We start from the raw sequence: 14,187 nt of genomic DNA, 5'->3' as shown, positions 1-14,187 counted from the left end.
ACATAAATGAAAAGAATGTGATATGTTAGGTGATCTAACTATAGCCAAATTTGAACGAAAAAATAAATCCAAATGTTAAATGTAATATAATCAAACAATCTACTTAAACTAAAGGGATGCAGAACTCCCTTAGAATAGGATAATTTTATTGTTATATTTCAGGTTAAAGATACAGTGCTAAAGTTAGATCAAGCAGTTCTGTTTTATTTTCGCGTCTTTATGAATTCATTTTTTATCAGTTAGATAGAGTGCAGATCCATATATCTAAGCAATATATATATTTTTATGAACCCTATGTGTCACTTATAAAAGAGAGTGAGAGCATCACTTCCCTTCAATGCTTAGCTAGGGATGGAGTTTGTCTCTGAGCACAATATAATAAGAGGTATAGAACATGTTGTATAGCGTGAAAATTTCTTTCCACATAAAACATGCATTTTTGCATTTTAAGTGTCAACTGGTTGAAAAAAAAATATAAATTCAAATGTAAAACTCTTGATACTTTAAAAAATGTCAATTACCCTCCTGTGAGGATGATACCATGTAAAAAAATATAATATAAGAATCTAAATGTAACATGCACCTATATAAATCACACATAAAACTCTGAATGTATGATGCAGCGATATAAATGACATAGGAAACTCAATCACAAAATGATCCATATGAGAACCACATCAAAGCAACATTAAAATGAAGCCCAACACATGCTAGACATGAAAAATATTTTTCTAGAACTTCTAAATGGCCTTGCAATCCTAATTGAGATTAGGATGCACTGAAGATAATATACATGACAAGTGACGATGCTAGTCCTTAAATTTAATTCTCTAATATACAAAACTAACACTAACACTTCTTTCCTTATTGTGAATTTGAGGGCATCATATTTCTTGCATTCAAACCACTAAACATTTTCAAGATACCCGTTGAGTAGGGAACTATGAAGCACCTAAATCTAAACTGGTTAAAACATTTATATGTCAATTCTGATGTCACATAAATATAATTCTGTTTCTGGCACTCTCAATGTGAAAGTGGCCAGACCACATTCCTCTTCATAACTGAATTCTATTTGGGTAGAATCCACATAGACGGCTTGTGGCCTCACAGAATAATATGCTCCAAAATCCCCGCAACCTCGAACCTTCAAATACACTGTTGAGGTGTTTGGATCGAATTCATATGCACTAATAGCTCCTCCGGAGTTGAACATTTTGATCAGTCCAATGGGAGCAAAAGAGATGTCATTGGCTAACCCCTGCATCAAATGAAACAATTTAGTGACTCTAGAATAAGTGGTTCAAGATTCAATCCATGCTTGATATGAATAAATTCCATTTGAATGGAAGAAAAAATCTAGAAGGCAACATTAATAGAACAACCATACTTGGATGCAAATATAACCTTGAATAGAATCACAAAAAATTGTCATAGTACTTATACTAAAGCTGCTTCACACTTTCCTCTTAGCGCACATTATTGACAGTAAAATATCACTGGTAGAATATGTCAAATTAGAATTTCTATCATTGGTAGAATGTGAAATTAGAATACCTGAAGCAAGGGTAAAGTACTCTACAAAATGCACAATCTCACTTCCCTTCGATGCTTAGCTAGGGATGGAGTTTGTCTCTCAGCACAATATAATAAGAGGTATAGAACATGTTGTATAGTGTGAAAATTTATTTCCACATAAAACATGCATTTCTGCATTTTAAGTGTCAACTTGTTGAAAAAAATAAATATAAATTCAAATGTAAAACTCTTGATACTTAAAAAAATGTCAATTACCCTCCTGTGAGGATGATACCATGTAAAAAATTATAATATAAGAATCTAAATGTAGCATGCACCTATATAAATCACACAATAAACTCAATTACAAGTCTAAATGTAAGATGCACCTATAACATAAAATTCTGAATGTATGATGCAGCTATATAAATGACATAGGAAACTTAATCACAAAATGATCCATATGAGAACCACATCAAAGCAACATTAAAATGAAGCCCAACACATGCCAGACATGAAAAATATTTTTCTGGAACTTCCAAATGGCCTTGCAATCCTAATTGAGATTACGAGGCACTGAAGATAATATACATGACAAGTCACAACGCTAGTCCTTAAATTTAGTTCTCTAAGATACAAAACTAATGCTAACACTTCTTTCCTTATTGTGAATTTGAGAGCATCATACTTCTTGCATTCAAACCAGTAAACATTTTCAGGATGCCCGTTGAGTAGGGAACTATGCAGCACCTAAATCTAAACTAGTTAAAACATTTATACGTCAATTCTAATGTCACATAAATATAATTCTATTTTTGGCACTCTCAATGTGAAAGTGGCCAGACCACATTCCTCTTCATAACTGAATTCTATCCGAGTAGAATCTACACAGACTAGAGAAACGGGAAGAAAGATCCAGCATTTCCACTTTGAGAAAAGACTCATGCCAAACATAAATGTACCTAGAATCATACAAATTTAATATAAATTCATAACAAAGTAGCGTGCCAAATTAACTATGGAGGTAAGTAGTCTGCATACACAAATGATAGTTTGAATATATCAACTAGTCACTAAACAAAGAATGTAACTTATGAATTCATGAGGCAAGTGCTAGAATGCAGGGTAAAATGTCAATTACCCTCCTGTGAGGATGATACCATGTAAAAAAATATAATATAAGAATCTAAATGTAACATGCACCTATATAAATCACACAATAAACTCAATTACAAGTCTAAATGTAAGATGCACCTATAACATAAAAGTCTGAATGTATGATGCACCTGTATAAATGACACAGGAAACTCAATCACAAAATGATCCATATGAGAACCACATCAAAGCAACATTAAAATGAAGCCCAACACATGCCAGACATGAAAAAGATTTTTCTGGAACTTCCAAATGGCCTTGCAATCCTAATTGAGATTAGGAGGCACTGAAGATAATATACATGACAAGTCACAACGCTAGTCCTTAAATTTAGTTCTCTAAGATACAGAACTAACGCTAACACTTCTTTCCTTATTGTGAATTTGAGGGCATCATACTTCTTGCATTCAAACCAGTAAACATTTTCAGGATGCCCATTGAGTAGGGAACTATGCAGCATCTAAATCTAAATTGGTTAAAACATTTATATGTCAATTCTGATGTCACATAAATATAATTCTGTTTCTGGCACCCTCAATGTGAAAGTGGCCAGACCACATTCCTCTTCATAAATGAATTCTATCCGAGTAGAATCCACATAGACGGCTTGTGGCCTCACAGAACAATATACCCCAAATCTGAATATGAATTGATGAGAAGATAGTTAAGGCTCATAACCAAATCTGACAAACACTGATCACATGAATTGAATAGACCAAAAACTGATGATTTAAATGAGTTGACCGCTGCAATACGAGTTGAGCTCACATGCACTGTACATTATTCAACAGACCAGAAATTGAGATAGGAAAGTAAACTCGTGAGCGAAAGAATCCTAAACTTCAAAAAGACAGCAACCATGGCTTAGATGCTAACAAATTTGTAAATGTGACTTGTAGATACTCAAATGAAAACATATTTGTAAATGCATTTTTAAATGTTTCGAACTCTGCATTAGTAAACTCCAAAATGACAGTAACCAGGGCTTGAACACTGATTAAAAAAACCCCTATCAAAACAGAGCACTGAAATAAATGGAATTTCTAATACGATTTAATTTAGATATTATTTTTATATCATAAGATTTACCTTTATTTAAATTAAGGTAATTTTAAAATGTTTTTATTTTAAAAGGTTTGATTTGTTTTGCATAATAGATGGGGAGTTAAAAGCAAGTTTAAATTGGTGATATCTCTTTATGTATATGTTAATCGTGAGCTCTATGTTGTAGATGCTGAGATGCAAACATATTTCTAAATGCATTTTTAAATGTTTCATGGTTGAACACTGATAAAAACCCCCGTCTAAACAAAGCAATGAAATAAAACATTTGATTCAGATGTTCACTAGAAAATGCTCATGAGAGTCTTCTGATTCATTAGTTCTACTATCAAATATGCCAAACATTAATGAGCATATCTATATTTTATTTTTTGTTGAATGGATAAGAGGGCATGGATTTGTGAAACAATAGCAAAGTTCAAAACTATATTAGTGAACACATGACTCTACAAGTCAGGGCAGTATAAGTCTACACTGCAAGTGTGTCAACGCATTACTGTACAATTTGGTCTAGCGACTTGGGCAAGATTTGAATGTGAATTGATGAGAAGATAGTTTAGGCTCATAACCAAATCTAACAAAACACATGAATTGAATAGACCAAAAACTAACGATTTAAATGAGTTGACCGTTGCAATATGAGTTGAGCTCACATGCATTGTATATTATTCAACAAACCACAAATTGAGATAGGAAAGTAAACTTTTGAGCGAAAGAATCCTAAACTCCAAAATGACAGCAATCATGGCTTAGATGCTAACAAATTTGTAAATTATTGAATGTTTGTAAAATTATGCAAGTAGACACTTTCCATTTTCCTGTTGTTTTAGAATATTTGATATTTCCCATTACAGTGGAGGACTTTTGTATGATTTTTTGAATAGAAAAGCGGCAAACCCATCGAAATGAAAAGTCAATAAAATCTATCCATTCAGCCATGAAAAGTAAAAAAAATCCTAAACTCCAAAATGACAGCAACCATGGCTGAGATGCTAACAAATTTGTAAATGTTCGAATGTTTGTGAAATTATGCAAGTAGACACTTTCCATTTTCCTGTTGTTTTAAAAAACTTGATATTTCCCATTACAGTGGAGGACTTTTGTATTATTTTTTGAATAGAAAAGTCGAAAACCCATCCAAATGAACACAAAGGCAATTGAATGTGAAAGTTTGGCAAACAACAAAGCAGATGAATGTGAAAGTCTGGAGGTATTATAACGATCGGAAGTTTATGTTCTCACTGTTCTTTGTCCCTAAATGCCCAATAACTAAACACAAAGGATATTAAATGCAAAATTATAGCGAACAACAAGGAAATTGAATGTGAAAATCACGGGAGAAACATCTTGAAACCATTTCTTTTTATGATCCGTTTCTGGCCCTTTCAAACACAAATGTCCCTCAAAGTTGAGTTATGATGTGTTGAGGAAGGGGAATCTGCGTATTGAGCGGGAGGTATTGACCCAAGTCGTCCTGGTGGACAAAGAAGTGACTTGAAATGAGTGCCCAGACCATCTTGGTATTTGTCATGTTCTTTCTGGACAATGGATGGAGAAAAAGCGAGGTAACTAATTTATTTATTGAAATCCCTTGGTGTTGTGACTTCAATTGCCAGAAGCATTTTTGTTGTAATTTATTAGAACTCATATAAACAAAAGCAAGGTAACTAATTTATTTATTGGAATCCCTTCGTGTTGTCACTTCAATTTCCAGAAGCATTTTTATTGTAATTTATTAGAACTCATATAAACTCAAACAAAGTAACACACCGATAAAAACCCCGTCAAACAGAGCAATAAAATAAATGGAATTTCTAATACGATTTATTAATAGACACTTTCCATTTTCCTGTTGTTTTAGAAAAGTTGATATTTCCCATTACAGTGGAGGATTTTTGTATGATTTTTTGAATAGAAGCGGCAAAACCATCCAAATGAAAAGTCAATAAAATCTATCCATTCAGCCACGAAAAGTAAAAGTCATAGGCTAGGGCAATATAAGTCTACACTGCAAGTATTTTTTTCAGAGGAAAAAAAGCTATATTTGTTATATTGAGATCATATAAGCTGTCTGATAATTACATGATTACATGTATGCGTGGCCGATAAGAGGCCATCGAGCATATTGGACGCATCGAAAGATATTCAGACGATAGAGCACAATGGAAAGATATAGATCTCTGCAAGTATATCAACACATTATTGTACAATTTGGTCTACCGACTTGGGAAAGATTTGAATATGAATTGATGAGAAGATAGTTAAGGCTCATAACCAAATCTGATAAAACACATGAATTGAATAGACCAAAAATTGATGATTTAAATGAGTTGACCGCTATAATATGAGTTGAGCTCACACGCATTGTACACTATTCAACAGACCACAAATTGAGGACCATGGATGGAGAAAAAGCGAGGTAACTAATTTATTTATTGAAATCCCTTGGTGTTGTGACTTCAATTGCTAGAAGCATTTTTATCGTAATTTATTAGAACTCATATAAACTCAAGCAAGGTAACTAATTTATTTATTGAAACCCCTTCGTGTTGTCACTTCAATTGCCAGAAGCATTTTTATCGTAATTTATTAGAACTCATATAAACTCAAACAAGGTAACACACTGATAAAAAACCCCTGTCAAAACAGAGCAATGAAATAAATGGAATTTCTAATACGATTTATTAGTAGACATTTTCCATTTTCCTGTTGTTTTAGAAAAGTTGATATTTCCCATTACAGTGGAGGACTTTTGTATGATTTTTTGAATAGAAAAGCGGCAAACCCATCCAAATGAAAAGTCAATAAAATCTATCCATTCAGCGATGAAAAGTAGAAGTCACAGACTAGGGCAGTATAAGTCTACCCTACAAGTATATCAATGCATTACTGTACAATTTGGTCTACCAACTTGGCCAAGATTTGAATATGAATTGATGAGAAGATAGTTAAGGCTCATAACCAATTCTGACAAAACACATGAATTGAATAGACCAAAAACTGATGATTTAAATGAATTGACCGCTGCAATATCAGTTGAGTTGACATGCACTGTACACTATTCAACAGACCACAAATTGAGGACCATGGATGGAGAAAAAGCGAGGTAACTAATTTATTTATTGAAATCCCTTGGTGTTGTGACTTCAATTGCTAGAAGCATTTTTATCGTAATTTATTAGAACTCATATAAACTCAAGCAAGGAAATTAATTTATTTATTGAAATCCCTTCGTGTTGTCACTTCAATTGCCAGAGGCATTTTTATCATAATTTATTAGAACTCATATAAACTCAAACAAGGTAACACACTGATAAAAAAACCCCGTCAAAACAGAGCAATGAAATAAATGGAATTTCTAATACGATTTATTAGTAGACACTTTCCATTTTCCTGTTGTTTTAGAAAAGTTGATATTTCCCATTACAGTGGAGGACTTTTGTATGATTTTTAGAATAGAAAAGCCGCAAACCCATCCAAATGAAAAGTCAATAAAATCTATCCATTCAGCCATGAAAAGTAGAAGTCACAGGCTAGGGCAGTATAAGTCTACACTGCAAGTCTATCAACACATTACTGTACAATTTGGTCTACCGACTTGGGCAAGATTTGAATATGAATTGATGAGAAGATAGTTAAGGCTCATAACCAAATCTGACAAAACACATGAATTGAATAAACCAAAAATTGATGATTTAAATGAGTTGACCGCTGAAATATGAGTTGAGCTCACATGCACTATACACTATTCAACAGACCACAAATTGAGGACCATGGATGGAGAAAAAGCGAGGTAACTAATTTATTTATTGAAATCCCTTCATGTTGTCACTTCAATTACCAGAAGCATTTTTATAGTAATTTATTAGAACTCAAATAAACTCAAACAAGGTAACGCACTGATAAAAAACCCCCTGTCAAAACAGAGCAATGAAATAAATGGAATTTCTAATACGATTTATTAGTAGACACTTTCCATTTTCCTATTGTTTTAGAAAAGCTGATATTTCCCATTACAATGGAGGACTTTTGTGTGATTTTTTGAATAGAACAGCGCAAACCCATCCAAATGAAAAGTCAACAAAATCTATCCATTCAGCCATGAAAAGTAAAAGTCACAGGCTAGGGCAGTATAAGTCTACACTGCAAGTATATCAACGCATTACTGTACAATTTGGTCTACCGACTTGGGAAAGATTTGAATATGAATTGATGATAAGATAGTTAAGGCTCATAACCAAATCTGACAAAACACATGAATTGAATAGACCAAAAACTTATGATTTAAATCAGTTGACCGCTGCAATATGAGTTGATCTCACATGCACTGTACATTATTCAACAGACCACAAATTGAGATAGGAAAGTAAACTCGTGAGTGAAAGTGTCCTAAACTCCAAAATGACAACAACCATGGCTTAGATGCTAACAAATTTGTAAATGTGACTCGTAGATGCTTAGATGGAAACATATTTGTAAATTCATTTTTAAATGTTTCGAACTCTGCATTAGTAAACTCCAAAATGACAATAGCCATGGCTTGAACACTCATAAAAAACCCCCTGCCAATACAGAGCAATGAAATAAATGGAATTTCTGATACGATTTATATCTTACGGCGTTTCCAACAGTGTGGCCTCATTTCCGATGTACATGCTAAAACGTTTGGCCATTAAAGGTAAATAATATGCTCTGGGACGCTTCAATATTTGTTTGATTGCTGTTGATTAGAGGATGAAGAACTATACCTTTGCCTGGAAGGAGTCGATCCACTGACCTGCTGTGAGCGGGATGACCTCGCATCGCGGGCATCGATGTTGTTAACCCTATTGTACGATGTCGCGCTCCGAACAGAGAACTTCCCATCGAAAGTGAGGCTTTCCAGTGCATCTTTCTTGGTCCAGAGATCGATTTCCCCGGGCTTATGAAACCTGTCGGCCAAGGCTTGGAGCTGCTTGTCAGCGGTAATGGCGAACAAAGTAGGGGCTTTGGCGGACTTTTCCCAGGGCTTTTCAAGATTGGCCGTGGCTACTCTGAGCTCTGCTCAGTTCCACATTTCGTAAAGCTGGCGCTCTCAGGAGGCGGGCTTTGAGGAGCTCCTTGCATTTTTGCTTTTGCTATTTGTCATGTTCATTCTGGACCATGGATGGAGAAAAAGCGAGGTAACTAATTTATTTATTGAAATCCCTTGGTGTTGTGACTTCAATTGCCAGAAGCATTTTTGTTGTAATTTATTAGAACTCATATAAACTCAAGCAAGGTGACTAATTTATTTATTGAAATCCTTCGTGTTGTCATTTCAATTTCGAGAAGCATTTTTTTTTGTAATTTATTAGAACTCATATAAACTCAAACAAATTAACACACCGATAAAAACCCTGTCAAAGCAGAGCAATAAAATAAATGGAATTTCTAACACGATTTATTAATAGACACTTTCCATTTTCCTGTTGTTTTAGAAAAGTTGATATTTCCCATTACAGTGGAGGATTTTTGTATGATTTTTTGAATAGAAGCGGCAAACCCATCCAAATGAAAAGTCAATAAAATCTATCCATTCAGCCACGAAAAGTAAAAGTCACAGGCTAGGGCAATATCACTCTACACTGCAAGTATATCAACACATTATTGTACAATTTGGTCTACTGACTTGGGAAAGATTTGAATATGAATTGATGAGAAGATAGTTAAGACTCATAACCAAATATGACAAAACACATGAATTGAATAGACCAAAAATTGATGATTTAAATGAGTTGACCGCTGCAATATGAGTTGAGCTCACACGCATTGTACACTATTCAACAGACCACAAATTGAGGACCATGGATGGAGAAAAAGCGAGGTAACTAATTTATTTAGTGAAATCCCTTGGTGTTGTGACTTCAATTGCCAGAAGCATTTTTATCGTAATTTATTAGAACTCATATAAACTCAAGCAAGGTAACTAATATTTATTGAAATCCCTTCGTGTTGTCACTTCAATTGCCAGAAGCATTTTTATCGTAATTTATTAGAACTCATATAAACTCAAACAAGGTAACACACTGATAAAAAACCCCTGTCAAAACAGAGCAATGAACTAAATGGAATTTCTAATACGATTTATTAGTAGACACTTTCCATTTTCCTGTTGTTTTAGAAAAGTTGATATTTCCCATTACAGGGGAGGACTTTTTTATGATTTTTTGAATAGAAAAGCGGCAAACCCATCCAAATGAAAAGTCAATAAAATCTATCCATTTAGCGATGAAAAGTGGAAGTCACAGGCTAGGGCAGTATAAGTCTACACTGCAAGTATATCAATGCATTACTGTACAATTTGGTCTACCAACTTGGCCAAGATTTGAATATGAATTGATGAGAAGATAGTTAAGGCTCATAACCAATTGTGACAAAACACATGAATTGAATAGACCAAAAACTGATGATTTAAATGAATTGACCGTTGCAATATGAGTTGAGCTGACATGCGCTGTACACTATTCAACAGACCACAAATTGAAGACCATGGATGGAGAAAAAGCGAGGTAACTAATTTATTTATTGAAATCCCTTGGCGTTGTGACTTCAATTGCTAGAAGCATTTTTATCGTAATTCATTAGAACTCATATAAACTCAAGCAAGGAAACTAATTTATTTGTTGAAATCCCTTCGTGTTGTCACTTCAATTGCCAGAGGCATTTTTATCATAATTTATTAGAACTCATATAAACTCAAACAAGGTAACACACTGATAAAAAAAACCCCGTCAAAACAGAGCAATGAAATAAATGGAATTTCTAATATGATTTATTAGTAGACACTTTCCATTTTCCTGTTGTTTTAGAAAAGTTGATATTTCCCATTACAATGGAGGACTTTTGTATGATTTTTTGAATAGAAAAGCGGCAAACCCATCCAAATGAAAAGTCAATAAAATCTATCCATTCAGCCATGAAAAGTAGAAGTCACAGGCTAGGGCAGTATAAGTCTACACTGCAAGTATATCAACGCATTACTGTACAATTTGGTCTACCGACTTGGGCAAGATTTGAATATGAATTGATGAGAAGATAGTTAAGGCTCATAACCAAATCTGACAAAACACATGAATTGAATAGACCAAAAACTGATGATTTAAATGAGTTGACCGCTGAAATATGAGTTGAGCTCACATGCACTATACACTATTCAACAGACCAGAAATTGAGGACCATGGATGGAGAAAAAGCGAGGTAACTAATTTATTTATTGAAATCCCTTGGTGTTGTGACTTCAATTGCCAGAAGCATTTTTATTGTAATTTATTAGAACTCATATAAACTCAAGCAAGGTAACTAATTTATTTATTGAAATCGCTTGGTGTTGTGACTTCAATTGCTAGAAGCATTTTTATAGTAATTTATTAGAACTCATATAAACTCAAACAAGGTAACACACTGATAAAAAACCCCCTGTGAAAACAGAGCAATGAAATAAATGGAATTTCTAATACGATTTATTAGTAGACACTTTCCATTTTCCTGTTGTTTTAGAAAAGCTGATATTTCCCATTACAATGGAGGACTTTTGTATGATTTTTTGAATAGAAAAGCACAAACCCATCCAAATGAAAAGTCAATAAAATCTATCCATTCAGCCATGAAAGGTAAAAGTCACAGGCTAGGGCAGTATAAGTCTACACTGCAAGTATATCAATGCATTACTGTACAATTTGGTCTACCGACTTGGGAAAGATTTGAATATGAATTGATGATAAGATAGTTAAGGTTCACAACCAAATCTGACAAAACACATGAATTGAATAGACCAAAAACTTATGATTTAAATCAGTTGACCGCTGCAATATGAGTTGAGCTCACATGCACTGTACATTATTCAACAGACCACAAATTGAGATAGGAAAGTAAACTCGTGAGTGAAAGAATCCTAAACTCCAAAATGACAGCAACCATGGCTTAGATGCTAACAAATTTGTAAATGTGAATTGTAGATGCTTAGATGCAAACATATTTGTAAATTCATTTTTAAATGTTTCTAACTCTGCATTAGTAAACTCCAAAATGACAACAGCCATGCCATGGCTTGAACACTCATAAAAAACCCCTTGCCAATACAGAGCAATGAAATAAATGGAATTTCTGAGACGATTTATATCTTACGGCGTTTCCAACAGTGTGGCCTCATTTCCGATGTACATGCTAAAACGTTTGGCCATTAAAGGTAAATAATATGCTATGGGACGCTTCAATATTTGTTTGATTGTTGTTGATTAGAGGATGAAGAATTATACCTTTGCCTGGACGGACTCGATCCACTGACCTGCTGTGAGCGGGACGACCTCGCATCGCGGGCATCGATGTTGTTAACCCTATTGTACGTTGTCGCGCTCCGAACGGAGAGCTTCCTATCGAAAGCGAGGCTTTCCGGTCCATCTTTCTTGGTCCAGAGATCGATTCCCCCGGGCTTCTGAAACCTGTCCGCCAAGGCTTGGACCAGGCCCGCCATTGCAGAGAGAGCAGCGATATTTCGTCTTTACCTATTCAAATTGAATACCTATCTACCTACAACAAATTCGTAACTATTTCTTTGTGATCGAACGGTTCAGCCTTTCTCAATCGTCTAACATATCATCTAGGGGTATCTAATAGTGACAAGTAGACAAGGAGGAGAGTTGATTTCATAGGGAAACGCATATCATCTAGGGGTATCTAATAGTGACAAGTAGACAAGGAGGAGAGTTGATTTCATAGGGAAACGCCTTACGGCGTAATAATACAACCCTAAGATCTATTTTCATTATTAATGTGATTGGATGTTCTGTGGAAGAAGTTCATTAGCTTTACGGCGAGGAAGTGGGAAACAGATAGGCTTTTAAGGTTTCCTAATTTTTTCTTTGTTCGAGTTTTAAGAAGAACTAATTATTTCATGTCTTCTTTCGTCGCCACCGCCATCAAATTTCATACTCCGAAGAATCACCGCTGACTGATCACACTGCACCACCTCCTTAAATCTAAAAGGACAACATCGATGGAATTGTAAGTGACAACACCGCCTAGAAAATTATTGTTTATTTGGTGTAGCAAACTTAATTCTTGTTATAAAAAGAAGGGATCATCTAGACAGATATCATCCACTCGACTTCTTCATTTGTTAATGAAATTATGCAGTCATAGTTGCGTGCATGAAGTGTGTCTGTGTGTCTCTGTATTTCCCATTTGGTATCAGAGCGAATGATGTGTAGTGCTATTTATTTGTTTCAGCTATCTCTTGGAAGAGAGATGCCAGTCGGCCTTGTAACTTTCATGCAGAATTGTAATCTATAGTGAAAAAAATTGGAGAGCGGTTTGGAGCTTATGCTCTATGCCAAGATGCTGCTTCTGGTTTAAAGTTCCCAGTTTGTAGAGTGTTGTTGTGCTATTTTTCTTGGAGATTCCAGTCGTCTTATAGTTTACTGCGATCTGTCTACTCACATTCAGAAACGTGTTTGAGAAGGTATGTGGTGTGGAAAACCACCTGAACCAGTACAGTCCGTACGGAATTTGGTGAAATGGAGCGCCACATTAGAATCTGGTGACTTGTCCAAGCAAACCATATTTTGTTAACAATAGATGCCATTGTAATTTGTTGAGTTTGCATTTTGGTAGAATCTTCTAGTGAGGTGAGCATTTGGTCCGTTACATCCCAAGGAATCAAGAGTGGTCATGACAAGTCTCATTTAAAAAGAGACCAAGGCAATCCTTTGAAGGTCGAAACATGAAAAGGTGAAGTGGATAATTTTTTAGTCAAAGCCCTTTGCAAAGTTTGAGAGACAATATTGTTTGAAGTGATATTAAACACATGAATTATCCTTATGAAGTTTGTTTTTGAAAAACGATTCATATGTTGTATACATAAAAGTTTTATTATCAGAGTTAAAAGGGTGTTTGAAGGTCGCCCAAAGTATTTGTAAGGGTATTTGAAATTTATCTCTACCATTTTGTAGTTTTTTCCTTTTAGAGGAACTAAAAGTATTATGGTGTGAAAGTTCATTTAAATTTTATTTGAAGAGCTCAATTATTTGTGAGAGATGGCGTCAAATACTGATACTAGTCAGTCAATTCCTATTTTAATTAAGAAAAGTTATGATTCTTTGTTTATTGGAATGAGAACATTGTTGCATTCTCATGATCTTTGGGGATTTTTTACTGATGTGTATCCCGAGGCTACTAATGAGGCGACAAATATGGCTCTTACAAATGTTGAAAGGACCTTGTTGAGAGAGAAAAGAATGAAGGACAATAAAGCTGTTGGCCTTATTCAACAAGGCTTTGATGACGTGAGACATTCAAAAGTATCAAATGCATAATCTCTGAAGAAGGTGTGGGATAATATTGAATCCTGTTATTAGAGTCTAGCGAAAGCAAGGAACGTCAAGTTGCAAAATTTGAGAAGAGATTTTGAGAATCTGAAAATGAAAGACAGTGAAA

The 14,187-nt window shown here is 34.6% G+C and overlaps 1 long non-coding RNA gene across 1 annotated transcript; it reads right to left on the bottom strand.

Moving 5' to 3' along the window:
• Positions 1-836: 836 nt before the first annotated feature.
• On the bottom strand, positions 837-12,253 carry LOC149193954 (uncharacterized). Its single transcript, XR_016255011.1, has 2 exons — positions 12,012-12,253; positions 837-1,261 (listed from the first exon to the last, which is right to left on the bottom strand). It is a non-coding gene; the product is annotated as an uncharacterized LOC149193954 (long non-coding RNA).
• Positions 12,254-14,187: the final 1,934 nt, after the last annotated feature.

Source organism: Pinus tabuliformis, chromosome 2_2 (assembly GCF_031772625.1).
Source record: "Pinus tabuliformis cultivar Carrire ecotype Pingquan chromosome 2_2, CPIR1, whole genome shotgun sequence".
NCBI lineage: Eukaryota > Viridiplantae > Streptophyta > Pinopsida > Pinales > Pinaceae > Pinus > Pinus tabuliformis.
Note: the sequence above shows the minus strand (reverse complement) of the source record. Positions and strands in the feature narration are given on the sequence as shown.